At 42.8% G+C, this 21178-nt stretch overlaps 1 protein-coding gene across 2 annotated transcripts in view; it reads left to right on the forward strand.

Moving 5' to 3' along the window:
• Positions 1-21178, forward strand: part of TMEM178B (transmembrane protein 178B) — a 360790-nt gene that overhangs the window by 1160 nt on the left and 338452 nt on the right. The gene's annotated exons all lie outside the window — the stretch shown is intronic.

The following is a 21178-nucleotide window of genomic DNA, read 5'->3' on the forward strand; positions in this document are numbered from 1 at the left end:
AAGCCCCTTTGAGAACGATGTGTCAGGCAGACAGCCGCCTGGTTTTAATCTCTGTTTTCGATGTTGAACTGATTCAGGAGAAACAGCTCACCGAGAAGGCCTCATTCACGCCACAGACGTTTGCTAAGTGCTAGGCTCTGCCGGGCACGGTGCAGGCATTGGTCATAGAAACACTGATAAATCACAGCCCCTGCCCCATTGTAGCTCCAGGCCTGTTGACCAGTAGTATCGAACGGATTCTTGGTTTCTCCTTTTGGGGAAGTGGTTGACAAAAGTGACTTGTGTGCATCGAATTTTAACAGGGCCTGATAAACACACACAAAGTAGTTCCTTGCTTTAGAGGAAAAAAAAAATGACCGTTTTCAGAAGATTTATATAAAAAATACCTAAAGTATTCTAAAACGGAAAACAGACTGCATTTGCTAATGATAAAAATTTCTTTGATACTTTCGTATGATCGCCTACATTTTTAAAAGTCTGTTCATCTCATGCAGTTTGTAAACCTTGCATGGTTTATGCTGTGGGGAACACCCTGTTCTATTAGTCCGCTGAAATATGTTTGGATGTACTATTAATATTGCTCTGAAGAAGAGAATACATTCTCTCATATGGTAGTTGCATGCTGGAAGATGTGGTGTGATTTTTATGAGTCTTCATTTTTTTCTCTGCTGTGTTTCATTCTCTTAAACTATTAAATGCTGACGCCAAGGTGAAAATGATGTTGTTAGCTGCAAAGTCTTTGAGCCCAAGATAGAAAACAGTTCTTCACGTCTCTTAATATTATAATACAGGTTTGCTTCTGTTTTAAAATATTATTTGTGAGAGCTGATGTTCTTGATTTATAAAAATATTGAAATTGATCAGGAAAATTGGTAATTTGAAAAAAGAACCAATCGTTGAAGAATGACAGGCAGTGGGTATGATCTAGGTAGCTCGTCAGATTTAGTTAAGTCCAGAAAGAGAATTCATCTGAATGTTTATTTTGTACTGTCTGTACAATGACTAGGAGGTTTAGCTAATTCAGTTATTAGTGTCTTAATATTACAGACATCGCAACTGCTTCATGATTAGTCCCCTGTTTGGAGCAGGCTGACTGAGTGGGAGTTCTACAACTTTGTAAAGATGTACAGGATATTAGAGAATTCCAGAAGAGGGTAACTTGGTTTGGATTTAAAAGTAGGAAAACAAGAGAAACCAGGATAGTTTTTGACAATGGTGACTTTGTAACAATTTGCCGATTTTCAGATTCATGAAGTGTTCCTTCGTTTGTTGTTTTCCACTTTTAGCAGAATAGAAATGGTGGGAAGTTGGCTGAAAGGGGAGGAAGAATTCATGTTAATCATGACTGATAGGCAGTGTTAGGGCTTGCTGAAGGACATTCTTGAATTTCCTTTCTTAAATGTCTCTTGTGACAAGATGGGTCTCCTTCTGTCTGGTATTGGTTAACACCGCTTAGAAAAAGGGGGATGGGATCCATATCTTCTGGTGGTTCTCTTGAGGGCTTTGATTCCATGTTGCTTTGCGTGGCAATCTGGCTAGAAAGGTTAACTTGGTCTGTGCACCAGAGAGATTGGTTACCATAGTAACATATTCTTCCGGTGAAGCTGGGAATGCAGTGACAGGGAAAGGGGTAGGGGAAGAGTGGACAACATTTTGACTTTGTATCGACTGATTTTTAATTGCAGCAACAGCAAATGGACATGGCACGGCAGGGGGATTGAATACATTGCTACCTAAAGTTGGCAGGACATTGTATTTCACTTGAACTAATGGAGATGATGTTCCCCATCACCCAAAATACAGCAATCACTGTCAGCTGCAAGCACCCGCTTACCATGGCCGTTTCTGTCCATTTGACATTCTTGTTAGGTATTATTGAGATAGATGGCATGCCAGCCTTACAAATCTTGAGAGACGTAAGGTCACTATCTTCATTTTTAACCTCAAAGCATAATATTTGAGAGCTAGATCTTCCTTTCCTAAGCAACAATAGACACATTTTGGAAATATGTGTATCTTATATTAGTAGAATTCACAAGCAATTCCAATAACATAGAACATAAATTTGTAGACGTAATCAAGGTTCTTCCTAAATTGGCAGATTTTAGAAGGGAGTAAAAAAAAAGAAATTGATATTCCTATATTTAAATTTAAGACAGGCATCTTAGGGAAAGATATTTATCTCATAGTATTCATTAGCAGCCTCGAAAGATATGTTAGGCCTTTGTCTTTTGGGGGAACGTCTCAGATTAAAATTCTGGGAGATATGTGCTGGGCAAGGGGAAAGAGAAGCCTTTAGAGAAAAGACTGTGCAAAATCTGCCCATATTATGGGAAAATTAGAGATTTATCTAAATGATCATACAGCCCCATGTCACTCAATCATTTGTTAAATCAATGTTCATTACATTCAAAAGTGCTGCCTGTGCATTTTAAAACACAACCACATAATTAATGAGAAAACAAAAGTCAAATCTAAATCTGATTTGAAGATAAAGTCCTTTGGATTCATTGTTCTTTCTGAAATCCGTTTCTTCAATGCCCTGTTGCCACGCCTGTACCCACAACAAATATGCGTTTCTGGTCACTGTATATTTATCCGCTTGTCTTATTGAACTGTAAGTTCCTGAAGGGCAGGAAAGATATAATTTGTAAAATACTCTCACCAGATGCTTGGTGCTTGGGAAATCGCTCATACAAATTAGGTTCACAGAAGCGTATCCATCAAGAGCTCATTCTAAGTGTAGGAACACTTGGGTGGGAATCCAAATAAAGGATTAGTCAGAAAATTGTGATGAAAAAAAAATGAAACAGGGTGGCTCTCAGGGCAGGTTAATCTTGCAACAGATGCTACATAATTTAACAAGGAAGGGTGTTTTTTTTTGAGCAAAAAAGTTTTGTTAAGGAATAAGGGAAGTACTTTTTTGAGATAGCATATGTCACTGAACAGATATTGATCGCCCACAGCCTTTATTTTTCATGTTAGACAAGATTTCAATGGTTTCCTTCTTGGAGGTGAGTTTGGGTAGAGGATGCAGCAAGCATAGGTCACCCTTGAATTCCCATATGACTGTGACCATAATCAGCTCCTCTTGTCTTGCTTTTCAACCATGTCACTGTCTCCCTAGTAAGTCACGGCAAGCCCAGGGGACAGATCAATGACAGGGTCAGTTTCTGAAATCCAAGAGACTTCCAGACCCTTAGGAGGAACAGCTACAGGTAGGCTTTCGTGCCAGGGGACATTTATATGCTTGCATTGGTCCTGGCGTGTTCTAGTGATATGGCCTAAAATAAGTACACCTTCACCTGAGACTCTAAAAAGCTTTTATTATTTGAAAATAGGCCTTCCAAGTAGAATTTGATCTATATAATCATAGACTGACTGTTGCTATTTTGAGGCTTATTTTAACAAAACACTGCACATATTCACAAATTAATAATGTGCTCAGCAAACACTTACGGTACACGTATTATGTGATGGACACACATCCCTAGAACGAAGCGATGGAGAAGACCTGGGCCTTAAAATTCCCCTAGTCTGTTAGCGTCACAGGGATAAATGACAACGACAGAGCAGCAGAAACAGATTCAGGGAAGCACAGAGCAGACAGTGCTGGATGGTGTTGGCAGTGAGGGGACGTAGGCCTGGAGGGCTGGGGTTGAGGACGGTTGCCCGGAAGAAATGAAATCTGAGCAAAATTGTCATGAACTTAGAGGTGGATGGTGAGGAAGGGCCTTTCAGGCCAAGAAGGCCATCCGCAGAGCCATGGAGCTGTGAAACAGCAGTTTGGCCTTGTGAGTGTTGATGGCTGGAGTGAGAGAGAGGGGCAGGGAGTGAGCGAGTGAGCGAGTGAGCGGGTGCGCTCACATCTCTGGTAGCTGCACCGCCTCCGTAGGGTAGCTGCTAGCCACAAGTGGCTATTTAAATTTAAAATAACCAGTATTAAATGAAATAAAAAATTCATTTCCTCAGTTATGTTGGCCACCTTCAAGTGCTCAAGAGCTGTGTGTGGCTAGTGGCTATCGTAGTGGACAGTGCAGGTTGGAGAACATTCCCGTCATCTCAGAAGGCTCTGCTGGACAGAGCTGCATGGAACTTAGAGCAGGAACTTAGAACTGTTCAAAAGAACAGGCGCATACTTGGTTTCAGATAAGGGTAATTAAACACGATCACTTGACTTCAAATTTAAGTATAATATTCTACACTTGAAGAAACTTTGCTACTTGAATGTTTTGGGCAGAAGGTTTGAGTTGATGGTCAATTATACAAGTCTGTATTTTATTTATTTTCCATCTTTAAAATTCCATTAGAATTCCATCAGAATTCTCACATGCTTCTCTTTTCTCTCCTTGCCCTCTCTCTACTCCATTCAGAGAAACTTGCATTGTTTTCTGGGTGGAAAGGATTAATAATAAGAATTGCCAAACATGATACCAGGTACACCTCTAAGAGTTCTCCATATATTCACTAATTTATTCTTCATAGTAACGCTCAAGGTGGGTGTTATTATTTTCTTCATCCCCGCGCTACAGCTGAGGAAACTGAGGCATATAAAGGTCCATTAACTTGTCAAGTCTCACAGTAAGGAAGTGAAGGTGCCAAGATTCAAATTCTGGCTCCAAGTTTGGTGACTCACGCGCTGTCCTCTGTTGTCACCATAGAGTCTGCTGGGGCGGGGGTGGGATGGAGAAGAGGCCGCTGTATTGATTCCTCAAACTGGAAAAGAAACAAGAAGTAATTTTAGAATCTCACCCAGAGGAGACCTGCTTGAGAGCTTCAGCTTCTGCCTGCAGAGGAAGGTCATGTTAACGTAGTTTGCGCACTCTGCTTCGAGACCTGCTGACAGAAGCCCCTTCATACTTTGTTACGCAATTCGTCGGTATTTATTTTGCCCATTGTGGTGGACGCTGAGGTTCTGGCCACCCTCCTTCATTCCACAAATATTCACTGAGGGCTTAGGGATCGGGCATCATGGAGAAGCTTACGTTCCAAGGGGGGAGAGACAGACAATAAATAAATACATGTGGAATAAAAACAAGGGGTGCCTGGCTGTCTCAGTCAGCAGAGCATGCAACTCTTAACCTCAGGGTCATGAGTTCAAGCCCCATGTTAGGCATAGAGCGTCCTACCAAACAAACAAAAAAAAGTGGTACTACCTTAAAAACATGCCAATTGGAATAAAAATGATACCTAATGAACTAATCAGTATATAATATAATGTGAGGTAGTGAATAGCATGGGTGTCTTTGCTTTTAGGAAGCATAAAGGGAAAGGGGCGCCTGGGTGGCTCAGTTGGTTAAGCATCTGACTCTTGGTTTTGGCTGAGGTCATGATCTCACAGTTTGTGAGTTCAAGCCTTGTATCGGGCTACGTGCTGACAGCGGAGCCTGCTTGGGCTTCTCTCTCTCTCTCAAAATAAATAAATAAACCTAAAAAAAAGGAAGATAAAGGGGAAGATGAACAAGTAAGTGAAAAATTAACAGTTCCATTAGTTTTGGTTTTAAGATACAGGGCGTCTTTACCTGCTTACAAGGAAGCACGTGCAAATGCCCATGGTCTCTCTCTTTAGTGTGTGTATGCCCCACCACCCTCCTTCTTCACTCTGAAATACAACAAACCAAGAAGAGCTAACATTTAGGAGCCTTGGACTCAGTGGGCAGGTGCACGGATGGGAAGAGAGAGAAGGCCCATGTGATGTGTTTTGTGCACCTGCTGTGTACCAAGCGCTCTGCTAGGTGCTGGGGGGAAAACGAACAGGCATCACATGGTGCCCGACCTCAGGGAACTTAAACTCGAGCTCATGGTTTCCCAAATTCGTTGTCATATTAACTGCACCAGGCTCTTCCTCAGAAGATCACATCTGTGTCAACCGGATCAGGAATCAATTGGTCAGGGAACTCGGGGTGGGGGGGTTCTTTTTATTGAGTCAACAAAGTCAAGAGCCATGTCTCTGTTCCAGAAGGTCAGTTTACTTCTTGTACTGTAGGGTTGGCAAGGATCAATTACAAGATTGATTCTGTATTTTCCACTTTGGGATGTGAATTAAAAATATTTTTTCCCTCTCTGCTGTTAGTAGGTGATCCTAGGCCTTTAGGCAGAATGCTAAAGACACTGTGGGCTAGTCTGACCCTTCACGTGCAAGCACAGAAACATCTAGGAATTCAAGAGAGTGAAGTCACAAATATGTATTCAGATGCAGATACCTTTATAACTGCCTACTCCAAACAATACACAGAGAGAGGAGGGAGCGGGTGACCTGGGAGATGAGTGGACAGAAAATTGATTTGAACATCTGGATTGGACATCTGCTGTTTTGGAGAAAATGCATACTTTTTTCCCCCGAAGGACATTGTTTCCTAATATGTAAAACAGTGAGTTTGGATTATATAAACTTCAAGACTTTCACACTCTAACATTTATCTGATGAGAAAATTAAATTTAGGTGATAGAGTGTAGACAATAAGTAGATGGTTGAGAAAAGGCGAACCCGGAGAGAAGGGAAAGGAGGGAAGAAAGAGAGAAAGGGGCTACTTCTTTTTTGTTTTTGTTTTCATTTTTGTTTTAAATGTATTTATCTTGGGAGAAACAGAGACAGCACAAGTAGGGGAGGGAGGGAGAGAGAGAGAGAGAGGAGAGAGGGAGATGAGAAGAGAGAGAGAGAGAGAGAGAGAGAGGAAGAGAGAGAGAGAGAAATCCTAAGCAGGCTCCACCCTGTCAGAACTGAGCCCGACAGGGGGTGGGGGCAGGGAGCCTTTGAACTCACAAAAGTGTGAGATCATGACCTGATCGGAAACCAAGAGTCCATCAGTAGCTTAATTAACTGAACCACCCAGATGCTCCCAAAAGAGCTCACTTCTGGAGGGAGCATCCCAGGATGCTAGAAGCCTGGAAGGAAGAAGTGGCAAACAAAGCAGCTAATTTCTACCTGCATACAATCATGTAACAAAACTTCGCTGCTTCTCTTTGGAATGATTTGAAATGTCTTGGTGCAGATCGCAGTTAAACAGTGAAACATTTAATGGAGAAACGTGGGGCTGGCTGCCCAACAACGTGAATATACTTAAGGCCACCACTGTATACACTGAAAACTGGCTAAGATGATCAGTTTTGTGTTATGTCTGTTCCACCATAATTAAAATAAACTAATTAATTAAAAGAAATTATAAAACTTAATCGAGAAAGGAACTGTATTACTGGTTAGTGTGTAGAATACTTTATAGCCAAAGATCTTCATTCATTCAACACATTTATTGAGCACCTACTTGTGCTAGGCACTAGCCCAGGTGTGCTTAGGATACAGAGGTTAATAAAACAGACAAAGTGCCTGTCCACATAGGGCTTACATTTAAACAGTTTTGAGTATCAGATATATATATTTTGCTTGCTATTTAAAAAACAATACTTTTAGGGGCAATTGGGTGGCTCAGTCAGTTAAGTATCCCACTTTGGCTTAGGTCATGATCTTATAGTTCGTGGGTTCGAGCCCTGGATCAGGCTCTGTGTTCACAGCTCGGAGCCTGGGGCCTGCTTCGGATTTTGTATCTCCTCTCTCTCTCTCTCTGCCCTTCACCTGCTTGTGTGCTCTCTCTCTCTGTCAAAAATAAATAAAACTTAAAAAATAAAAACAATACTTTTAAAGAGAACCGAGGTATAAAACGAATAAAAGTAACAAATACATCTCTTGGGTCATTTAAAAATTATTGTAAAATGAAGAGCACTTCACTGCATTTAGTCTTTTGAGCTCTAGCTATTTCAGGCAAATAATTTGGCGGATCCTGAGTGAAATCCACAGTTCCTGTCCTCGAAGAACAAACAAAAGGAGGAAGTGTGCAAGGAGACTAATAAATATCAGCCCAAGGTTGGCTCTAGGAGAGATTTATTTACGTGCTGGGGGCCTGAGTGGTACTTGAATTTTGGAGCAGTTAGGGAGGCTTTGCAGAAGAAGGAATGTTCTTAGAGTCATTACTTGTGGATGGGTAAGGTGCAGTCTTAGCCTCATTTAAATATTACTAATTAATTTTGACAAGGTAAACCTTGTCTGGTCTGCCTTCCACCTACCCGTCCCTCAGACCCCCAGCCCTTCTCCCAAGAGGCAGCCATTGCTACCAGATCTTATAAACAAACCAGAGATAATTTATTCATCAGTATTTAAAAATAACAGCAAATATAAATATAAGTCAGGCAACAGACAGGTGATTCCAAGATGAAAGAAGTTTAGTTTTTATAAGTTTGTGTACGCGGAGATGAAGGCCTGTCATGGGGTCACCAGGAATTGTCCACAGGTGATATTTATTCTGTGTGGAAGCTGCTATTGGCGTTCAAGGAAGTTTGACAGATTTGCTGTTTTATGGGAGACTGCAGTATCTGAATTATTTCAATTGATTTTTTTGGCGTCGAAGTATTTTGCCAAGAAAAGGCAATTTACTTTATATTAGGTCATCTTCATAAATTTATATCATTTCCTGCATTTTAAAATGCCCTGCCGTTCTATATTCTGCACCTCACTCCGTTGGACACTTGATTTGCTCTACAGAAGCTCCCTTTCAATTTTGGCCTGAATTTCTCTTAATCTTTATAACAGCAATTCTATTTAGGCAAACACAACTCCTATTCCCCAAGGCCCCGGAGTGTTTCACAGACTTGAATGGGATAGGGTTGTTTTTGCCTTAGAGAAGCTCCGAGCTCACGTGTTGCTGTGTGTCCATTGAAGCCACATGGGAGTCTGTCTCAGGAGGCTGAAGACACGCACACCTTGCAGCCTGGCACTGGTGCTCCTGTCTAGATTCACATGTACGTGACCTACGTCCGAGAATGTCTGTGGCGCCCTTGCTTGTAATAGCAACATAAATAAACACGACGGAAATACTTACGTGTCCATTAATGGGAGAATGGATAATGAGGTTTGGTATGTAGTCATACAATGGAAACTGTTATATTTAAAATAGTTCTATTTAAAATAAACATACTACATTTATGTATTTCCAAGGGAGTGAACATAAAATTTGCGCGAAAAAAGCAGGAAACAGAATGAAAAGTAGAGTATGTCGCCATTTATAAGAAGTTAAGGTGTAGATCAAATAATATGAGATATTGTTTATGGAAGACATTATTTGTGTTGTATTTATAAGTATGCATGGGACTGATAAACCCAAAGTGAAGGATGATGTTTACCATTCTTTTTTTTTTTTTTTACTGTTTATTTATTTATTTTTGAGAGAGAGAGAGAGAGAGAACCCCAAGCAGGCTCCATGTTGTGTTGCACAGAGCCCAATGGGGAGCTGGAACTCACAAACCTGAGATCATGACCTGAGCTGAAATCAAGAGTCTGACGCTTAACTGACTGAGTCATCCAGGTGTCCCCCGATGTTTACCTTTCTTAAGACAGAGAAACAAATGGAATTGGGAAGTTGCTTTAAAATCATGTCTGCTATTATATTTCCTAAAAAAGATCCGAGGCAAATGGGGGATGCACACAAGCAGGCTATTTAGCAAGTTTCTACGAACCTGAGAATAAAGTTAAAATGTAATTCAGGCTGTATTATTCAGTGTATAGGAGGCAGTTTCTTTAAGAATTATTGGAAGACTTTGTTTCTGAGGTGATCTGTGACTGACTTTTGTAAGTAGTAGCAAGCAGCATTTAGAGGAGAATCAGGTAACTCCTAACCAACAGTTTTCACTGAAAGTAGCTCATGGGAAGGACTGAGAACAAATAAAATTTTGTTTTATTCACTCTTGATGTGGTGTGAGAAGAGGAAATTGAGGCTTTAAAATGATTTGTTTCTGGGAGGCCTGGGCGGCTCAGTCGGTTACAGGTCAGACTCTTGATTTCCGCTCCGGTCATGATCCCATGGTCGTGGGATCAACCTCTACATTGGGCTCTGTGCTGAGTGTGGAGCCTGCTTAAGATTCTCTCTCTTCCTCTACCTCCCCTCCCCCCCACCCCAGCTCTCACCCTAAAGATAAAAGGTTTAAAAGAATGTTTGTTTCTGAGATAAAGAGTAATGTACAAGTCACTCCCCACTTTGTAAATTTCCTGCAGCTTGTGGAGAAAAACCAAGGGTTTGAAGGGTCAGAAAGGTAAACTAAAACGAATCCTCCAATTAACTTGATCAGACATTGAACTGTGAACAGAGAAGGCACAGAGACAGAGAGTGTGGGATGAGCCAGAGACCGAGGTTGGGAAGGCTCAACAATCCCGAGATCATGACCTGAGCCAAAGTTGGTCGCTTAACTGACCGAGCCACCCAGGCGTCCCCTCAAAAGTTTTCTTATCACTTTGGAAACCGAATAGAGAATATTAGTGGGTAAAACTTTGAGTAGTTTTGTTACTGATGAATATGGTTTAGATTCTTCACCTGTAAAATTATGAGGGTGACATTAGCCAAGGGTCCCTCTGTTATGACAGTGATTTGTGTCCACTCTGTTCAGGCAAACTACAGCTGGAGCAGAAAAGACCTAACACAACTACAGTGGATGCTCCACGTTCACCTGATGATGCTTTAAAACACCCATCTGGGCCCGAAGTTCCTCGGGAATCCTGAGTGTCTCGCGAGATGTCAGGGGTGTTGCTGCAGAGTAACTGCCGTGCCTGTGTTTCGGTAGCCACAGGGCTGACGGGTCGCGCAGGAGCTGCTGTACCCGGGGAGGTGTCGTATCCACGGGTGGCCGTGCCCATGCTTCGTTAGGTGAATGACCTCCCACTCTGGGAAGAGCTGGCCTCACCTCCCCCTGCCGGCCCCTCCTCCCTACATGTGTTAGCACAAAGGAAACAGGAGGTCGCCTGGCTCGGCCCTAGTTCTTTGCAGGCGTGGCCCCTCTCCTCACCTGCCCTGTCTCTCTTCCTCATGCATCTTCAGTGCACTTCTGGGTCCCTGCCGCTAGGTTTCTTTCCTGGTCCCCGGGGGCTGGGGCTGTGCCTTCTTTTTCTTTTCTTTTTAAAAAAAAAATTTTAACATTTATTTATTTTTGAGAGGGAGAGAGACAGAGACTGAGAGAGAGAGACAGAGCATGAACAGGGGAGGGGCAGAGAGAAGGAGACACAGAATCCGAAGCAGGCTCCAGGCTCTGAGCTGTCAGGAGAGAACCTGACACGGAGCTCGAACCCAGAAGCAGTGAGATCATGCCCTGAGCCAAAGTCAGATGCCCAACCAATTGAACCACCCAGGTGCCCCTGAGCCTTCTTTTAAAACACTTCATCTCTCCTGGCTTTGGAGGCAACATTCCCTCCTGGATCTGCTTCTACCCCTGTTCTTTTTATTTTATTTTATTTTATTTTATTTTATTTTATTTTATTTTATTTTATTTTATTATTTAGTTTTTAGTAATCTCTACACCCAGTGTGGGGCTTGAACTCACAACCCAGAGATCAAGAGTCGCTCGCTCTTCCGACTGAGCCAGCCAGGTGCCCCTCTACCTCTGTTCTTATTCCCTCTTCTTTGCTGGCTCTTCTTTCTCAGCCTGTGTGGGTTTCTCCAACATTCCATTCTCCTTGAGCATTCTCTTTCAGCCTCTGGCTCTTTTTAGCCCTTGAAGCTCACGACTTGTTGCACTGGGCATCTGTCGCTCACACCTAACATCCAGACAGCTCCCCTGTGGGATATCTCCACCTGGATATTCCATGGGTCCTGAAGAACCTGTTTTCTCTTCCTCTGCTCCGAAGTCCTTTCTCTCTCATTTTCCTCCATCTTGATATCCCTGCCTCTCTAGTCGCCTAACCCAGAAACTTAAGGATCATTCTTGGGGCTCTCTTCTCTCCTGCTCTACTCATCCAAGCAGTGAACAAGCCACTTCTACGGATATGTTCATGCTTGTCCGCCGGTCCTGTTCCAGCAGCTGTGGCAGTTGGTCCCTGGTACCTCTGCTCTCGCGGTGCCCTCTGGCTTCCTGTTCTCTCTCTCCTCTGTCCTCACTGCTTTCTATTCAGAGTGACTTTTCTTAAATGGAAATCTAATCCTGTTATCACTTTGCTCAACATCCTTCAGTGGCTCCTCACGGCCTATCAGTCAGGATAAGATCTGCAGTCTTCACCTTGGCACATGGGCCCCCCAGGTCTGGCAACATGCCCCCCGCCACGCCCCCTCCACATGGGCATCTCCTTTTGCATGCTTTCCAGCCCTGATGGAGGACTCCCCTGCCCCCAAACAAGTTGAACTGGTTTAAGCCTTGGGAACTTGGGCTTGTGAAGGTTTTTCCTTTGCCTGCAAGCCCCTGTCCCTGCTCGCCCCCACCCCCCACGCCTGCCTGGCCAACACGTACTTACTTACTACTTACTTACCCGTTAGCAATCAGCTTATCCTCCTCCTCATCCTGCTTGGTGTTCTCACCCCGCCTCCCAGGTAGGATTGCCTTCTTCCTCCGAGACCTCTGTCACACACCAAACACTTGCTTCCTAGCGCCAGTGACGTTTTATTTCTCCATGTTTCTCTCCTTTTTGAGACTACTTTTGCACCATTTCGTATTCACCTTTTTATCCACAGCATTTTGCATAATGCATGGGCCATAATAGGTATTTAATACCTACTTGTTTTTTTTTTTTAATTTTTTTTTTTTAAATTTATTTCTAGGAGAGAGAAAGAGAGCATGAGCAGAGGAGGGTCAGAGAGAGAGGGAGACACGGACTCTGAAACAGGCTCCAGGCTCTGAGCTGGCAGTCAGCACAGAGCCCGACGCGGGGCTCGAACCCACGAACCGCGAGATCATGACCTAAGCGAAAGTCGGACGCTCAACCGACTAAGCCACCCAGGCGCCCCTTAATACCTACTTGTTGAATGAATGAAGGTTTATCTCAGTTAATGCAGTCGATCTGGAAATCTTATTTAACAAAAAGCCGTAATTTCATTGGACTAGGGAGACTCACTATTAAAAGGAAGCCTGCTGTGAATTGTTCTGTAATGCATATGATAAACCTCAGTTTATTTCCTCTGTGAAGGTTTGTATTTTCTTAAAGCACCCATATTTCTGACTCACAAGAGGAGACTTTCAAGTGGGGACAATTCAATTTTTCCCGGATTTGCCCCTGTCATTGTGATCCTGCCCACTTTTTCTCCTCTTTGGGCCTTTCCTAGGCTGGCCCTCTTACCCTAAAGATCGTAGGCAAAGAGAAGGCTACGTCTATTTCTTGTTCCTATCATGGGAGGAAGAATTTCCAAATTCATCTCTGGGTCTGGCATATGTGGCTATTCCCTTGGGATATTTTTTCAGGTTTTGCGGTGTTTATCCCCAGGAGCGTCTTCGGGCTATCTCAGGGAGGCCTCCCTCTCAACCATTTCTTCAGGGCAGTCTCCTCTGATAGTGATTTTGGTCAGGTAATGACCTGAAAACAGACACTGTGCCTTTTGTGACCGCCTCCGCTCTGGTTCATATCTCAGTTCGCCGTTCATGACCTTCAACAGGAGTGGATCAGTGATGGCTAGGAAAGCATGGTAAGTATTCTGTCCCCAATTCTCCGGCATGCCTGGTACCATTGTTGCTGGTGAGCAACACTGCTCCCAGAAAACATCTGTCTCCTACAGGGGGATTTGGGAACAGAAGGACACGGCGGGAGATCTGGGGACAGGAAGACATGGTGGCTAACCGACACATCTTTGCTTATGAAGACCCCCAAAGTCCCAAGTCAACAATGGATGAGACACACTTCTCAGCGTCTCACAGGGAAGGTGATGCTCCCAAAATGACAGTGACTCTTGTTTTGGCTGGATCATCTCAAGGTGAAGGATTTAAGGACTTCTTTAGCCTGGAGTCTGCCAAGGGCTGAGCCCACTGCCATGTCATTCAGAGAAGTAGAATAATTCTTTTGCTCTCAGCAGTTAAATATAGGTCCAACCACTTTGCTTGGTGCTCTAAACTAGGTTAAATAAGTGATTTATGTCAAGGAAACATTTTCTGTGACCACTCTAACTCCTGGACTCATTTGAGTTAAAAACATACAGGGTTTAAGTTAGAAAACTGATTTCCAGCACCTTCTGCCCTATCTGGATAAAATGCTCAGGTAAAAAAAAAAAAATTAGATTGTATTTTCAGTAGTAACCACTGGGTTGGAATTCCAATGAAGCTTTTGTTTTGAAGAGCTGGATTAATTGTAAAACAGTTATGAAAAGCATGGATAAACTGTATAGTAATGTGAGTCTCATAAAATGGTGGGTAACCCTTCCCCTAGAAAATAGTCTTTGGCCATGTATGTTTATTTTAAAACCTATAGGAACTCAGGGCTTTATTTCAAACTGGAAGATGGCACTTCATCTATTTGGGTCAGCAGAGTTGTTAACATTTCAAAGAAGGGCTTTTATGTTCCTATGCCAGCAGCATGCTTGTATCAGCTTTTATTACACATATCCGTAGTGGTGTGGTGGCTGGCTGGGTGCTTGTAGATCAATAAGCTGCTAAAAAGGGAGATGCATCAGAGACCATAATGGCTTCTTCACAGAAGATAGATTGTCTCCAGGTAGTGAAGTGCATTTAGGAACTACAACGATGATATTCCTGGATTGAGGTTCTTATTATTTAGAAGAAAGAAATGGGCACTCTCAAGGCAGTGAGTCCTACAATAAAGACGTTAGTGTGCTAAACATACATTCTGAGAGGTTGTGTGTCCACTGTTCTAGCTGAAGGTAAAGTAAACTCATTCGTTTTAATGGAAGAGTCCCCAGATGGAGAAATACAGAATCAGTTCCGTTGGCCTCCAACACTAAGTAGTGTTGTGGTTGTTCTTGGTTGTCTTATTAATTAAAAAAAAATCTTCTTGTATCCTCAACATTGATTTTTAAGAGACTTGGGTGGGCTTGGGTACAGCATCAGGGAGGAGCTGGGAAGGGTAGAGGCCCTACATACAACATCATGTGGGTGGGCTTGGAGGGTGTAGAAATGTACACAAGGCAGCACAAAGCTCCTTGGCTAAGGTTCTTGATTTGTGGATACATAGAGGTGAGTGTCCTTATGTGCGGTGACTTCCTAGGGATATGGTATTGGAGAGGATTGTGACATTTTCCAGCGGGCTAGTAATTTCCATGCTGTGCTTCTCCTTGATGATGCAGGAGTAAATTACACGGATTATATATTCATTTATTCAGCAAATATTTGGTGATACTTATATGTCAGGGTTTGTATTGGTGGCTTAGAGAACTGTAATGCACCAAATATGCAAACTCCCTGTCTACATGGAGTTTATATTCTGATGAACTAATTAAAAAGTAAATCAGTAAATATGTGGTATATTAGACAGTGATTAGTGCTAAGAAGAAACAAGGCATGGAAAGGGACAGGAAATGTGAGGCAGCAGGGTTGAAATTGTAGATAGCATGGCCAGGGAGGCCCTTGCCGAGAAGCCGACTTTTGAGTAAAGAGCTGATGTACTTGAGAGAACTGGCTATGGGAATGTTTGAAGAAAGAAGATTTCAGAAAAAGAGAATAAACCGGGCAGTGGCCCTGGTATTGGAGACATAGTAAGGATGGCAGAATGGCTGAAGGTGGGAGCGGAGAGGAGGCTTCTAGTAGGAGATGATGTTAGAGAAGTAAAGAGCTCCCTCACATAGGGTTTGAAGATCATAGGAAGGAGTGGGATGGGCAGCCGCTTAGAGTTCTGAGAAGAGGGGGTGGCGTGATGAGATTTGTGTTTTAAAAGATCGCTTGGGCTGTTGAGCTAAGAATAGATTACAGTGGGGGCGTGTGTTTAAACAGAGGGAGAAGCCAACAGAGGTGGTGGCTGGAACGAGAGCAATGGGGGAAGAGATTGGATATATTGAATGGCAAACTGCCAGGATGGGATGATGGGTTAGATGCGGGGGAGAAAAGGAGAAGTCAAAGATGGCACCAAGGGTTTTCACCTGAGGCGCTGGTGGACTGTGTTGCCATTTATTTCTTTAAAAAATTTTTTTTAAATGTTTATTCATTTTTGAGAGAGAGAGAGAAAGCACGCGAGCAGGGGAGGGGCAGAGAGAGAGGAGGAAACACAGAATCAGAAGCAGGCTCCAGACTCCAAGCTGTCAGCACAGAGCCTGATGCGGGGCTCGAACTCACAAACTGCGAGATCATGACCTGAGCCGAAGTCAGACGCTTAACTGACTTGAGCCACCCAGGCGCCCCTGTGTTGCCATTTAAATCCAATGGGTGGGACTGTAGGAGGATCTTGATTTGGGGATGCACCATTCTGGATAGGATAACCTTTGAGACGCCTTTTAAATGCTCAAGTGGAGATGTCAACAGTTAGTTGGATATATTGGCCTGGGCTCAGGGAAGAAGTCTCAACTTGGGATGTAAATTTGGGAGTTTGCCTGCTTCTAGCATATAAAGTCATGAGACTGAATGAGATCACCTAGTGAATGACTGCAAGTAGAGAATAGAGAGGTCAAGGGTTAAGTTCTGGGGCACACTGACTTTACAGAGCTCACCGAGATGAGGAGGCTTCACAAAAGTCACTGAGAAGTAATAGCTAGGATAGTGAGACAAAAATTAGGAAAGCATGGTGTCCTGGGAGCCACGGAAAGCCAGCGTGTTCAGGAGGTGGAAGTGATCAGTTGTGTGCAAAGCTGCCATCGGACCAAGTAAGATGAGGCTGAGACTTGAACTTTGAACTCCACAATGTGGAGGTCATGGATTTCAGTGGTCAGCTCAAGAGTGAATGGCAGGAGGGGAGGAATTGGAAACAATGAGTTTTGACAACTCTTTAAAGGATTTTTGGTGTAAAAGTAAGGAGAAAAAATATGGTAGGTGGACTGAGAAAGTTAGATTAAGAGAGACCTAAACCTTTTTTTTTTTTTTTTGAGAAGTAGTAGCATAATTGTAGGCTGATGGGAATGACCCAGTAGACACGGACAAAACTGATGGTACAGAAAAAAATGAGACGGAAGAATTGCTGGAGCAATTGCTGAAGAAGCTTGAGGCAGAAAAGAAAGTGCAGAAAAGGGTAGGAGGAAAAAGTTGTGGCCCAGAAGAAACACATATTTTAGGTGAGGCAGGATGTGAAAATCCAAGACTATTTTTCTTTTTTATTTTTTTTGGGGGGGCATTATTTAATTTCTTTATGTAAGGAAAAAAAGAACACAACAAGGTTTTTTTATTTTTTACTTTTTATTTGTCAAAATTTTTTTAAAAAATGTTTTTTATTTCTTTCTGAGAGAGAGAGAGAGACAGCGTGAGCAGGGGAGGGTCAGAGAGATAGGGAGATACAGAATCTGAAACAGGTTCCAGGCTCTGAGCTAGCTGTCAGTACATAACCCGATGTGGGGCTCGAACCCACGAACTGTGAGATCATGACCAGAGCCGAAGTTGGACGCTTAACTGACTGAGCCACCCAGGCACCCCTAAAAAATTTTTTTAATGTTTAGTTATTTTTGAGAGAGAGAGAGAGAGCTGTGGAGGGGCAGAGAGAGAGAGAGGGAAACAGAATCTCCCCCAAATCAATAAATATTTAGGAAAAAAAGGCCAACTTCCTAAGTCCATCACCCAAATCTGGAAACCAGGCAAGAAAAGATTTTTATTTTATATATGAATATATATATTTATATTTCTTCTTTTTAAAAAGTTTTTATTTAAATTCCAGTTAATGAACATATAGTATAATATTAGTTTCAGGTGTAAGACCATTTTTCTTTTTAAAAAGAAAATAGGGGCACCTGGGTGGCTTAGTCGGTTAAGCGTCGGACTTTCGCTTAGGTCATGATCTCGTGGTTCGTGGGTTCGAGCCCCGCGTCGGGCTCTGTGCTGACTGCCAGCTCAGAGCCTGGAGCCTGTTTCAGTCTGTGACTCCCTCTCTCTCTGACCCTCCCCTGCTCACGCTGTCTCTCTCTCTCTCTCTCTTCTAGAAATAAAAAAAAAAAAAGAAAAAGAAAATAGTGTGAATGGGGGAGGGGCAGAGAGAGAGAGAGAGAAGCAGGCTCCAGGCTCTGAGCTGTCAGCACAGAGCCCAACTTGGCTTGAACTCACGAACCGTGAGATCACGACCAGGGCTGAAGTCGGATGCTTAACCGACTGAGCCACCCAGGCGCCCCAAGACTATTTTTCTTGATGCAAGTTATATCAGTCATCTTGCTCCCACTACAAGCTTGTGGGATAATTTGAGCTAAGACCTTTAAGCTTCTTGCGAGAGAGTTTCTATAGCATGTCAGCATCTTACTGTCATTGAGCATTTAATGGGAGTTTCTCAGAAGAAAGCTGGATCGGAGAGTGAAGTCTATTCTGATTATGCATGTTGTCTTTACTTTCTGCTTAATAAAGGAATTGGTCAGAGAGGCCTAACTGTTCCAGGCACCAGGTGGCTGGTGATCGGTTAGACTTTCAGAGACATCTTGCCCCCAGGAATTAGTTAGAATGTGAAGCGTTGTGTCTTGAAGTATGGTGCTCTGTAAAGTTTTAAAAGATTTAATTTTTTTTAAGTTTATTTTTGAGAGAGAGAGAGAGAGACAGAGTGTGGGCGGGGGAGGGGCAGAGAGAGGGAAACACAGAATCAGAAGCAGGCTCCAGGCTCTGAGCTGTCAGCATAGAGCCGGATGCACGGCTTGAACCCATGAACCTTGAGATCATGACCTGAGCTGAATTTGGAAGGTTAACTGACTGAGCTCCCCAAGCACTCCAAAGATTTCATTTTTTAAGGAGAGAATAGCTCATCATTAAGCCCCTCTTACTAGGTGCTGTAGGACCCTCTAGCCAATGGTTTCTGCAGTTTTCCATTAAATAGCATTACTTTATGAGAATCTTAGGGTGCTTTGGCTCTGATGACATTCGGGTCAGTTTTTGAGATAAAGCTGCTTTATTTTCAGGCTGAATAGCCACATTCTTGCCTTGTCATCCTAAAAATGCTGCACTGTGTCTACATTTCAGAGCCGCTGATTAAATGACTGAAGACTTCTGGTGGTGCAGAATTAGTCGTCTTTGTCCATTATAGTGTAAGTCCCTCTGGAAAACAAGTCTAAAAATGTCTGGTAACCTCTCAGCAACAAATATTTTCTATGACTGATGTATGAATTAAAGTCACAAAATCTTCCTTTCCTGGGGAACAAAAGTCTAGATATTGTGCAAAAATTATGAGCCACATTGGTAGGCAATCATTTGCCTGCATGTTTTTTGAGAAGGTGTGGATATCGTTAGCATTTTTTATTTCTTCCTTGGAGATAGTAAGGATTCAAAATTCCAAGAAAAACTGTAAGTTCTAGAGACAAAGAGTAACAGGTGCAAGTTAGTGGAGCAGTTGGTGTATAATTTCACCTTTGCCTCCTACTCAGAAATAGGGGGGAACTAGGTCCCAATTTGGAAACCATGTGAGAATTGGCATTCACTGCTACCTATAATTGCACGCAACTTTTGGCTTTTTTCTTTACCCTTCTGGTTTGTGGCTGGGAGTATGTTTGATTCCATCCGTAAGCGTGTAGGTTCTGAATTGCCATGAAGTGTCTTTCAGGGTGCGTTGTCATGGCCAATTTTACTTTCTCAAGTGCTTGGAAGATTTTTGGCTTGTGATTTTTCCCTGTTGGGTTACTGGCACTTCTCCCCATCCCCCACCCCAACTATCACAGTAATAGGTCTATTCCGTAGGCTGTTGTGCTGCCTAATCTCCTGTCACCTACTTGCTCTCTCTCTTTTAGTAGCTGCTGCTTCTCTCAGTCACATCCTTTCATCAGTAATTTTTTTCACCGATGATACCCTAAGCCACCTCGCCAGTATGTGGGGCATGCAGGGCCGGTATGATCATTCCCATTTTACGTGAGGTGCCGGAGACTCAAAAAAGTTTATCATCTGTTGCCTGACTAGAAAATAGTGGGACCATATGAGGTCTATTGCCCTTTTCCATGTGCCTCCAAGCACCACACTACCAGAAGCTGCCTCGTAGAGCTGGGTTGAGTTAGAGATGTGCCTGCGTATTTTCCTGGTTTGCGTTCCTACCACTCCTTTACCATTGCATCCATAGGAGTGGCCAAATGGGCAAAGGGAAGTGCAAGTACTGATGGTGGCTCCGGGCAGCCAAGCCATGTCTCTCCACCAGCATTGGCCTCTGACCCAGTATCTAGAGGGGAGGAAACTGCATTCCATACAACATGATTAGCCTCTTGGCCAGATTCTTGTTTTGACAGCTTATAATTGGCTTTTGCCCAGATTTGTGAGGGAAATGGTTTGATAGAGTAGTATTCCACCTTTTTTTCCTCTTCATTGTTTATTGTCAAGTTGGATTCCATATAACACCCAGTGCTCATCCCAAGTACTCCACTTGAAATATTTTGTTATACCATGCTTTAAATTTCACTTTAGGTCACATGATTGCCCACTGAACAAAGGGTGGCTATTTGCCAAACTTCTGTCTCTTTCCTTATGGTGCAAAGCCAAACTATTTCCCCCAGCATTCCCTGCAGTGGGGTGTGGCCATGTGACTGAGTTATGACCAGTGATAGGTGGATATAAGTAATATATTCCATTTCTGTGTCTGTCCCATAAAATCCTCTGTGTGATCCCCTGCTTTCTCTCTTCTTCTTTCTTCTCTTTGGATGCCGACAACCTGGGTGACATTGGAAGCCAAGAATTGAAGATGGCAAAACTTTGGGGATTCCAAGCCCCTGAATGAATGGAAATGGTTGTCTCCTCTGTCTTGCTGGCCGATTGGACTTTGGTGAGCAAGAAATAAACCTCTTAGTTGAGCCACTGAGTTTTTAGAGTTTATCTGGTAATGTAGCTAGTATTTCATTATTTTCTCATGTATATAATAATTTAATGCATCACTTTTGAACTCTAATATGAAAGCTTATATTACAACCACCATTAGGACAATAATAGTGTGCACCTAGGTTAGCACAGTAAATGATAGGTCCTTCTGCTAATACCATACCAGCATGGTAGTAGAGTTTCATTCATTTATATATTTATCTATATGCATTTATAACAAGATTTGAAGAAATAAAAGATTAGTTTAGTAATTTTTCCTCCAAGTTTTTAGGTATTGCCAGCGATTGCTTAACTTAGTCTTGGTTATTATTTCAAGGTTGAAGAGAACCAACTTGGCCTTGAATCTTTTGGCCATTAGAGCTCTATGGGAGTCTGTCCATAGTCCTGAAACATTTAGCATCTTCATGGTAAATTTGCAACCTTCTCCTTCAAATCTCATTATCCTTAGTGTGTACAGTACTTCTTATAGAACTTATCCACACAGTTAGTTTTCTCCTAAAACAACCAGGCTTTCCTTTTATCTCAGCTTGCCAAAATT

The sequence above is a fragment of the Hyaena hyaena genome, unplaced genomic scaffold (genome assembly GCF_003009895.1).
Source record: "Hyaena hyaena isolate Hyena2069 unplaced genomic scaffold, ASM300989v1 scaffold_82, whole genome shotgun sequence".
In the NCBI taxonomy this organism is placed as follows: domain Eukaryota; kingdom Metazoa; phylum Chordata; class Mammalia; order Carnivora; family Hyaenidae; genus Hyaena; species Hyaena hyaena.